Source organism: Phaseolus vulgaris, chromosome 4 (assembly GCF_000499845.2).
Source record: "Phaseolus vulgaris cultivar G19833 chromosome 4, P. vulgaris v2.0, whole genome shotgun sequence".
Lineage (NCBI taxonomy): Eukaryota > Viridiplantae > Streptophyta > Magnoliopsida > Fabales > Fabaceae > Phaseolus > Phaseolus vulgaris.
In genome coordinates, this window is record NC_023756.2 from 20,360,121 (window position 1) to 20,372,398 (window position 12,278).

Here is a 12,278-nt window from a genome sequence, read left to right on the forward strand (position 1 = left end):
GAAAAAGTCAGTACCTTTTTCTTATTAAACAATAATGAAAAAGGAAAAAACAATACCATTATTTTCACTATTGGTACACCAAATAAATATTCCACCAGAAAATAAATATTTTTGCTATATATAAATTCAATATGCTTGTTAACTCATTCCTTTATTATTTTTGGAAATTTATACGGTATGGTAGGCTTAATTGTAGCCAGAATATCCTGTATTGTAAAATTATTTCATCTCCAATACAAAACAGTTGTTTTAAGAACATATCCGATGGTTAATGGTTAATTAAACGGATTGGTTAGTTTAATTTTTTAATATGATAATCCACATATATTTAATGTTATTTAATAAAATTCTCATATAAAAATAATTGTTTAATCTATTTTTACAGTTTTGATTGAGTTTCTCTTGTTTGTAGCGTTTTTTTTGTTTAAAATTAGCTCATATGCTATAATGCAAAAAAAAAATTAGACAACAATATTTAACATTAATAAACCCTTTTGAGTATTTTCATTGGAATTGCATATACAAGCAGTGTTGTAACTTTGTTTAAGAAAAATTATGTTGTTAATGGGAAAATTAAATGAAAAGAATGTTTTAGGTATTAATATGTGAGGTAAATTACAATAATTAGAAAAATAAGGTAAGTATTAATTAACTTTAACAATTTAAGCATAAGAATGACTTTTTCACATGCTTAATATGGTATGACACATTTAATGAGTTCTTTGAAAGGTGTTAAGTATATGACAAGTTATACTCCTTTGTTGAGATGTGATTGATGATTATTATATCTTTGTTATATGATTCAATTGAATTGTTGTGATGCTTTTAAATGAGAATGTGTTTATATTGATAGTTGTTTTATTTTCCCCAAATTTTATATATATATATTTGGGAACTTTATATGCTAGGTTTATAGATATATGCTTGTTTTATGTGAAAAATAAATTATATTATTTCTTTAACAAAATTACTTCCACTTAAAAACAAATAATTAATGACAATTATTTAAAGAACAAACTCCAATAGATTTGTGTGTTTAAAAACATTATTATTATTAGACTAAACTAACACAAACCACTTGATTACACTTGAATAAAATGAACAGTAAACACATTTTATTATATGAACATCTAATATTTTGGTTGAGTTTAGAATTTTAGGAGGAAAAACTGAAATTAAGGAAAGAATAAAATACAAATGAAAATTATAATGATGTAAATTTAAAGGCCTTAGAAGAGCTTAAATAAAGAAAGAAGAGATAGAAAAGGTTGGTGAGGTGATACAAAAGTGCATTTAATTTCTTGGATAGTCATTGTGTGGAGACATTTGCAGAAATATGCTTACAATTTGCATTCTCACCTAAGAAAAATGTGTGGAGGATTATATGCCCTGTATTCTGTTTTAAAAAAATGCAAAACACTACCTTAATTATGTGCCATGTGGCTCAAAGAAGAGTTGCATAACTGATATATATATATATATATATATATATATATATATATATATCTTGAAAAGTGTAGATAATAATATATATCTTGAGAGAAAATGGTATATTGAAAAGGTGAAGATTGTTGAACCTGAACGAAATTGAGAAATTGTGGAAGAAAATGCTCTTAAGGAACCCACTCTCAATGCATCAAAGGCTTAAGTCACTCCTCATACTGACTTGGTAAATAAGATCCAGAGGGGTATTTTTGTTTTCTTAAGTTTCGAAGACAGTGGATCGAGCTCCTATCATATTTTGAAGTTTTATTTATGGTGGAATTTTGCTTTGGGTCAGTTCATCTTTTTTCTTTTTGCTTTTTTCATTTCTGTATACATAAGTATATGGATTCTTATGTTGAATATACAAGGCAAAATATAGATAATAATATGCATGTTATTTTTACTCCGTTTCTTCTTTGTTTTCCGTTTTCACTTATTTGTCTTTGTCCTTATGAAAATTCTTAAGATGGTATAAGAGCGAGCTTGACTCGCTTTCTCTTTATTTCTACTTCTTTCTTTTATTTCTTGATTTTTTTTTTCTTTCCATAATCACGGAGGTTCCACAAAATCCTGCAAGCCCTTATTACCTTCATCCGAGAGAGAATCCAGGAATCGTTCTCGTTACTCTGCAACTTGATAGATTAAATTACTATTCTTGGAACCGGGCCATGAAGTGCGCATTATTATCAAATAATAAGTTTAAATTTTTCAACGGAGATACACCGGACCCATTGCATGGTGATAATCTCTACGAAGCTTGAGAGAGATGCAACGTTATGGTGATCTCTTGGGTCACACATACTCTCTCGATGCAAATAGAGCAAAGTATTGTTTTATATTAACAATGCAAAAAGAAGTGTGGGATGAACTAAGAGAAAGATTTGCAAAGAGTAACCATTTTCGCATTTTAGATCTTCTACAAGAAATCAACTCCATCAAGCAAGGAGAGAGAAATAACATTGAATACTACACAAACTCCAAAATTTTATGGGAAAAACAGAATTCTATACCCCACATGTGTTTGCAATAAGAAATGTAAATGTGATGTGATCAAAACTATTGCAAGTTATTGAGATTCAAAATGTGTCATATGTTTCTTGAAAGGGTTAGGAGAAACTTACAATGTTATTAAAACATAGATTTTGCTGATGGAGCCACTGTCAGGTCTTAATCGTGTATTCTCATTGATTATTTAACAACAAAGACAGTTGAATGATATTGTATGTGTCAAAACCAAAGTTTTGATCAATAGTGCTAATTATAAAAATCAAAGAATGAATAAAATTGGTAGTAATTCATATGGATGGCGGAAAGGAAGCGGAAGGGGTAAGAATTATGGAAAACAATGTTCTTTCTACAATAAAATGAACCACAATGCAGACGAGTGTTACTCAAAGCATGACTTTTCGCCATGGATGAAGTAGAAAATTAATCACACGACAAATGTGATTGACAAGGAAGAGGAGTATGAAACTGAAAGAGAAAGTTCTTCATGAGGTAAAACTCTTAATGAACAAATTCTCAAGAAATTGAGTTTTGAACAACTACACTAGCTCATAGATATGATACAAAGTTTCAAAACAAAGGATCAAATGATAAATAGTGTTGTTGGAGAGTGCTCAAAGCAACAAGTTGATAAAGGTATATATTCCTAGATTCTTGATACATGACCTATAGACCATGTAGCTTGTTTCATTTTTTATTTGAGTCTCTATAAAATCAAACATATAGCTGTGAAATTTCCTAATAATCAGCAAGTCACTACTATATGTGTATGAACTGTTGTTTTTTTTCAAACACACCACGTTATATAATGTATTATACATACCTGATTTTACCTTAAATATAATATTTGTGCAACGCCTCTCTATCACTTTGAATTTTTAACTTGTTTTCACACAAAATGTATGCCAGATACAGGAGAATAATTCGTTGAAGATGATTAGGCAAGCTGAAATACATAATGGTCTCTGTCATGTCTCTACATAAAACACATGAAGTATAGTTTTTCTTTTTCATAATTAAGATTCTTTTGAACATACTGATAATGTGGACATTTGGAACTATAGATTGGGTCATCCATCAAATAAAGTGTTAGACTGTCTTATAAAAAACTACTATGATATATGTTATGATGGAGATAATGTTTGCACTTCCTATCGCTTAGCTATGCAACACAAATTGTTGTTTACTCTCATTAAAAAATAGGTTGATTTCCTTTGATCTCATCCATGTGGTTAGAGAGAAGCTTCAACAAGACTTATTTTATCTCCTTCCCATTATCAAAGCAAATCAACCAGCATACATCTTTACTAAGCCTCTCGATTGTGAAGTTTTTTATAGACTTCTTTCCAAGCTTGGTGTGTTAAATATACATACACCAACTTGAGGAGGGGTTTTGATGTTTTATTTATGTTGGGCTTTTGCTTTGGGTCAAACCACTTTCTTTCTTTTTGTTTTCTTCCTCTTTGTATATATAAGTCTTTGGATTCTTCTGTTGAATATAATGAAAAATATAAACAACAACATACACATTTTTCCGTCTACTCTATATCTTCTTCGTTCCCTTTTTTCTCTTTTTTGCCTTTGCCCTAATGGAAATCCTCAAGATCATGTCAACAACTTGATGTTCATGAAGTTAAAATATCTCCACTAGTGAATTATAAAAACACGTCAAACACACAAGAAGAGATGATTAAGTTGTGAATTAATTTTTGTGTGTGCAATAATAGCAACATCTTATCAAATGATTAGATAAAGTTTTCATTTGAAAAATTCAATGTTAAATATGTTTTAGAAAATCTCGTCTAGAAACAACTCCTTTTTTAATGTTAGATGACAATTCAATAATATGTAATCGAAAGAGTTAGGAGTATGAAGGATTTATTCTATATTTTTATACTAATTCGTGTGTTAACAAAGACTTTGTCAGTTTTTGGTCAACACGATCAAGTTTCACTACATAGACTAACACTATAAATTACACTCCATGTATTTTTGAACCTCAATAACTCTTGGTTAAGCAATTGAGTATTCTTTAAAACAACAGTCATTCTCGACAAAGACAATGAGTATTCTTTGAAACAGTAACCACTTTTGGCTAAAACATTAGCAGTCACTCATAGATAAAACACTTGTTTACAAAAGATGTGATCAAAAGATCACAAGGTTGCTAACTGAAAGACATGTTGCATCATAAGATGAATACAAAGATTCATACTTTTAGAACACTAAAGAACACCATAATATTCTATAAACAATGTTCTATCAATAGGCTAGATTTAAGAGCTTTTACTTAAACATTTGTAGGATTGTTCATGAGCAAAAGTTCTTCATTATTCAAAGTATCTTCTACTTATAAAAAGCTTAGGAAGATAGTCGTTGCAAATTCTTTTTCTAGCTATTGTGAGACTTTGATAAGTTCTACATTCTTTAAAGACATCTATCCTCGTAAATGTTAAGGATTGCATTAAATGTTCTTCATGCAACATTTGATGCAAACTTCAACTTGAAGAAACATTTTGATACTTAGCTTAACTTATTAGGTTTAGGTTAGAAAGATTTTAACTCTTTGAGAAAAGTCATGACTGTATGAGGTTGATAGACTTATAGAGGTGATTTTTTGTTCTTTAAAAGAAATTGTTGGTATAAAAAAATTTGTCACTCTTCAAAAAAAATTCTGATGTTGAAATTTTTTGTGAGATCCTTTTGATGAGCAGATAAGAGAACACTTAGTATATTCATTTATAAGTTAAAAATGTACTATGAATTACTAAAGACAATATTGTATTGTCTGTTAAAGGTGAGCTTATCAAACAAAGATAAGATTATAAGATGTTATTACATATGTTGATATAAGATGAAGTTCTTGTATGTGTCAAAATCTGAACTTTAAAGATGTTCTCATAATAATTATTTGTTGTAAAACACTTAACCAAAATTATTTAGAATAAAGTTTTTTTTTTTTTTCTTTTCTAACATTGAAATTTTTTGGATTAGCACATGGATTTTTCTTGGAATAAATCATTCAAAATAAACTATCAAAATAAACACGATTCAACAAATGGTTAATAAAATAACATTCCTCCAAAGTGAACAATTGCCAATTGAATTCAATGAAGAGGTTAAGCAAATTGTCTTTATTTTTAACAAAGTTAAATCTTTAAAATAACAACATTTTTCTCTTGAGGTGCAAAGCACTGAAAAACTATTTAGATCAAGACCCATAACAAAAACAACTCACAAATGAGTCAAATTCAATAAAAGAAATCAAATCTCAATCAATCCAAGTTAACCAAAATTAACCAATAAGACTAAGAGAAAAAACATGAATGTTACTTCTGGAGCTCAAAAACAGGTAGGACAAACTTACTACTAAGTATGAACAAATTAATGCTTCTTTGAAACTCATTCAAAGAGAATGAACAAAAAATGTTTACGCAATGAAAACAATTGACTATGTCTCCATTGTTACTGAATTCACATTGATATAGTTTGACTTGGGACAACTTCCATAAATAAAATCTGGTGACACTTAATGCTTCAAAGGTTTTGTAGATTTTACAATAGATTTTATTTATTTATTATAAATAATTGAACACTTTTGAAAAAAAGTAAGTAATCTTGATGTTATGCATTTCTGATTTATAGTTTTTTAATCAGTTTCTATTTTTGACACGATTGATGGATTTGAATATATTAAATTGAATACGTGTTAAAAGATAATACCTTTTTAATCTCAAAAGTCTTTTTCAACTAAGAGACCAATTTCTAAATTAGTTACACTTCTTATCTAATAATCTTCCAAAATAAATATATATTTTTTAATCTAGTGATGTAAAGATATAATTTATTTTGTCGTTTTTTTAAAGTTTATCTAATGATAAAAAAGAAATCTTTGACTATGAAAATAATCATGAGCTATTAATTATATAATATAGAGATATGATTAAATGAATGAAATTTTTTGTAATTTATGCAAGTGTTAGTTCTACAAACAACTATAATGAAGACCCATATGCACAACATTAATGATTCAAATGATTTTAAGAATGAAAAGAATCATTTTCACTATGCAAAAAAATGATAATAGAGAAAAGTACTTCATTTGGTTATTACTAAAAAACTGAGGCAATTAAGGAAAATAGAACTTGCACCAAAGCAACTTCTATCAATGTACTTTTTATTGGAATAATATTTTGACAACCTTCTCTTTAATTTTAAAAAGATTGTTCAAAAATAAAAATTAATTTATATAAACTCTTCTATGTAATTTATTCAATTTTTTGAATTCGTATATAACTAATTTTAATTTATGAAAAACCCAACTTTTTAACTTTTTTCATGTATATTTTTCTTCTAGAACTTCTACTTTAGTTACATTTTCTTAAAAAATAAATAAGGAATTTGATTTATCAAGCAATGTTTTTCTCTATTAAACAATTTTATAATATTTTTTTTGGACAGTTTTTAAAGTATGAAATATTTACCACTTAGTTCTTTAATTGATATATTTTACAATATTCAAATCCTGTGAATTTAAAAAGTTTTGTAACAACTTTTTATAATTAAATTTTAATTCAGAAAAAATAAAATAAAATAATATATAATATAAAGACAAATACAAATCTAAAGAAGGAGTCTATACTAATAATATTTATAATAATAAAATATGAGAGTTAAGATATGTAAGATCCGAGAGCAACACAACCCCTTCCCCTCACTTTTGTTTTTTCTTTTTTTTTTCTCTCCCTCTTCCTTCTCTCTTCGATTTCTCTTTCATACCTCATCTATTTTAAAATCTGATCACACCATAGTATAGTTGAGGAGTCAGGGGTACATTTCTACCCGATCAAATTTTCAAACAGAGTAAGTTTATTTTTACTCTAAAGATCTCTTATTATCTGTTTTTCTCTATGATTTAATCATCGATCTTAGTGGGATCTGTAACGACACTTTTTTTAAAGAAACAGACACAGCGTGCCTCACATTCTTCTTTCTCCCAATTCACTTTCTCTCTCTACCAATTTCTCTCCTCTCCCTTCTCTCTTAATTTCTCACTTCATACCTCATCTATTTTAGAATCTGATCATACCACGCTGTAGCAGAGGAGTTAAGGAACATTTCTACCCGATCAGATTTTCAAACAGAGTAAGTTCATTTTTACTCTAAATATCCTTTGTTCTTTGTTTTACCTTAGGATTTAGTCATCAATCTTTGTGGGGTCAGTTGAGAAGTTTAATCCTCTCAACTTATTCTATTATGTACTGAATTTTTGTTCTGTTTGGATAACTTGCATTAGGCCCGTAAATCTTGAAGTTTATCCAAGACTGTGGGAAATAAAATTCTAGAAGTTGCTTGGAAAGCAAGCAATTAAGGTAAGGGAAGCTAAATTTAATTTTTAATAGCACCCTAGGATAGAAGATCTGAATGCGGAAGGGACGTGGTCCCAATATTCAATTTTTTCTTCTAGAGATGTTGTGTGTTTATATATTGGGTTGTTTGTTTGTATATTATTTAAATTTAAAAATATTATATTTTGATGATTTAGTATTAAAGTGTTATTTTTTCTTATGTCAAATAGACTTTTGAATATTGTGGATCACTTTTTGAATGATATTGTATGACAGAATGGTATGGAATTGAATTCATACATTTGGGATAATGTATGGACTGATGTTTGTTGGGTATTAAGTATTGATGCCTATGTGGTAACAGAGATCTCCGAGCTTCACTGATGATCTAAGTCACATAGACTAAGATATCAGGTGGTGAGAAGCTGATGGGGGAGTTCATGCACACCGTGACATATGAGATGTACGACTTGGGTTGTATTGAACTTACCCTGATCCTTTCTGTTGGATTCGCTGGTAATCTTTGGATCAGGTGTTAGTCTCTGGTAGGACTTACTTAATACGGGTCTTCCGGAAGACGTTGTTTGTTGAATATTCTGGATATGTAGATCCATGTGAGATCAATGTGATTGTTTATTGTTGAGATTTGAATAAAATTGAATAATTTGAGAAATTGGCCATGTAATTTGATTTTCTATTTTAATTTAATTTTGTATATTATAAAATTTTGTTTTCACTAGCTTACCCTTGCTTTTTGTGTTGTGTTTAAACTGCGATGACTGTACTATGTACACAAGCAGATGATCATACAGGTGCAGGAAAGCCTTAGAGGTTTCAGAGTTTTATTTTGAGTTATGGATATGTAAATATTTGTATTTCTATAAATCTTAATCATGTATTAGGAATGTTTTGAAAAACTCCAAGTTTGTATAGAAATATGTAGAACTTGTATTGTAATAGTTAGATGTTATTTTTTGGGGTGTTACAGGATCAATTAAGAAAAATGTTTCTCTCAACTTGATTAAGCTCATACTAAAATTTGATAATATTTGGATAACTTGTTCTAGGTTCCTAAATTTTTGGAGTGGTTCCCTGTTTGAGTGTTTGAAGTAGAATTTCTATAAGTGGAATTTTAGGTAAGGGAAGCTAACTTTAACTTTCAATAGTACCCTAGGCTAGAAGATTTGAATATGGAGGGAACGTGGTCCCAAGTTTTAGTTTCTCTTGCATGGATGTTAGTTGATAAAATTGTTTGATTTTATTTTGTGTAAACATGTATAAATATTATATTTTGATAGTTTGAAAGTTAAATATTGTTTTTGATGTTGGAAAAGTTTCTAAATGGTATGAATTTTTAAATGTTATGTGATTTAATGATATGTATTATATATGAATGATGAAAATTGTATGAAATTGATGTCATACATTATCCCATGTATGAGTTGTTGTTTGATGGCATTAAATATGAAAAGCCTATGTTTAACGGATATCCTCTAGCTTCACTGATGATCTAAGTCATATAGACAGAGATATCAGGTGATGAAGCTGAGAGAGAGTTCATACACACCAAATCCCACTGTAGACACTCAGTATTAGATGTTTGAACTTACCCTGATCATTTATATTGGATTCGCTGGTAATCTTTGAATGAGGTGTTAGTCTCTGGTAGGGGCATACTTAATGAGTCTTCCAGAAGACGATGAGATTGAAATGAAATCCAATGATTGTGATTGAAAATATATCCATGTGTGGTCTATATAAATGATGTAATTGATATTGAAATTTTATATGACAACATTTAAAGAAATGTTTATAAATGATTAGTTTGATTGATTCTTTTTCATGAATTAAATATGTTATGGAATTTCTTTTCATTAGCTTACCTTTGCTTTTCTTTTTGTGTTTGAACTGCAATGATTATACTACGTACACGAGCAGATGATCATACGCGTGTTGGAGGGTCTGACTTTAGGATTTAGTTTTGAACTTTATATTGTTAATATTTGATTTATTTAAGTCATAATCTTATAATAGAAATATTTTGAAAAACTCCAAGTCTGTATTGTAATAGTTAGATGTATTTTCGGGGTGTTAAGTTACTTGTAAAATGTTTTAAAAAAAAGTAATATTGGTTGTAATATTTCAATTTTTATACTTTGATTTTTACAAGTAATTATACTTTGATTTTTACAAGTAATTATACTTTGTTTTAAAATTAAGAATAATGAATAACTCTTTTAAAAAGGACATTTGTTAGAAAGAAAATTTTCGGAAATTGTAAAAGTTTAAGGTTTACATTTTCCATTATCTTTTTATAAAATCATATATTTTCGGAAATGATTTGAAGTCAAGCTTTTACAAAAAAATATGATGAATAGATAGAAATTTAACTTTTCGAAGTTGTAATAGATTGTTTAAAAAAATAGTAATTAAATTTATAAGTAATTTAATGTGATAATAAAAAAAATGTTAGTAAAAATATCATTATTCTTTAATTTTCTGAAAATTTATATAATTTAAATAATATTTTTTACAAATCAAACTGGATTTTGTTATTTCTAAAAATCAAAATTTCCAGAGTTCCTCATGTGACTAAGAATAATGATTTCTAGACGTATAAGAATATATCGATCCTTATGTAAAAAAAATCTCAATCCTTGTTCATTAAAAAAGTTATATTAATATTTTTTAAAGTATTAAATATTGATAAGTTAAGGCCTTGAAAAAATATATTTTACTAATACTTAGAGATTAATTTTTTTTAAAAAAAATTTAAAACTATGTAACATAAATTTTAATACTTAGTTATATAATTGAATTATCATTTAGAATGAAATTAATGGTGGATTCATATGAATTAGAAAGAAAGTGACTTTGCTTGTGCTTGCTTTGAAATTTGAAGGAATTGTTTTGTTTCGTCGGCAGAATAGTTGAAAAATCGTTTTCAATTTGAACATAAGATGTATATAATTGTTTTTTTTATTATTTACACATCTTCTTCTTCTTCTTTTTTGGCTTGAGCACATAGGATGATTTGAATTGTAAAATACAATCTTGATCTTTGATTTTTTTTATCTCTATATAATTTTTGAAAAGTTAATTATATCTTTAACAGTATATTGACCCATCTAAACACCTCATTTTATTTATTTATTTTGAATATCGAATAAGCTGGTATTCAAATAAGAAAAAATTGAATTTTGGAATGGCCAATTTGGTAGAAAAAATTGCTACTTGTGACTTTTGTTCTATGGTTGTTGTTTCCTGGACCCAACAGAAAGTAGTTTGATGCTTTATGTTAATGGTTTTGTTCTCTTGGAACCAAGGTATGCTTATGTTGTTGCATCTGCTCTGCATGGCATGAGGCACTGCAGAAAGACTTCATGCTATAGCTTTGGAATAACACTATGTTTATGAATGTGGTGTTTGGGTATCAAATATGATAAGCATACCTAACTCTAGTTTTATTTTTTATTTTATTTTTTTTTTTAATTTTTTTTTAACTTTTCAGCCCTCGGATCTTGAAACTAACAAGAAATACATAATTCATTATACTTACGAAGTAGGGCTCGACAAAAAATCTGGTTTTGTCAAACTGCTTCACTTTTACACTGCTCTAATCCATTAAAAATCCGTTTATCTAAATCCAGTTTTTAATTTGATCCACATTTTTATTATATTTTCAAATCAGATATCTATTTTGTTTATATGGATTTTAGAAATTGGAAAATCCAAATTTCTAATCCAAATTTTTGAAAGGAGACTCTCACTCCAATACTTCTACCCAAACCACTTTTTTATACTTTTTCTCATTTTTGGTTCCTTCTCTCTCCGCACCTCTCTCTCCAGTCTCTTATTAATTTTTTTATAATTTTATTTGCTCTCTCACACACAATGAAACAACCAAGTCTTATACATTTTTTTTATAATTTTATTTGCTCCAATATTTTATACATAATAAATTAATATAATATTTCAAATTTCAAAGTATTATAGGTAGGTGTATTTTAATGTTAAGAATATATATATTAGGTTATGTTTAAGTTTTTTAGTATTATTAAATTATAATTTTATTATATTTTCTTAATATTTATAATATTCAATTCTTTTACATTTTATTATATTAATATTATGTTAATTTTAAAAAGGTACATGGATTTTGATTTAAAATACAATTTACCTTATTTTTTTATAAAAATATGGATTTGATATAAAATCTAATTTGGATTTGAATTTTCAAATTATTTTTATAAAAAAATATGAATTTGAATTATAAATCTGATTCAAATATATGGATTTTTTACTTTTTTTTTTCACAAACAATTTTTTTTTCTTCACTTAAATACTGTATAGATTTTCAGTTATCTTCATGTATATACTCTTGAGAGGGACCATATGCAAACAGTAATATACCAAAAAATTTTATCTAAAAATATATTT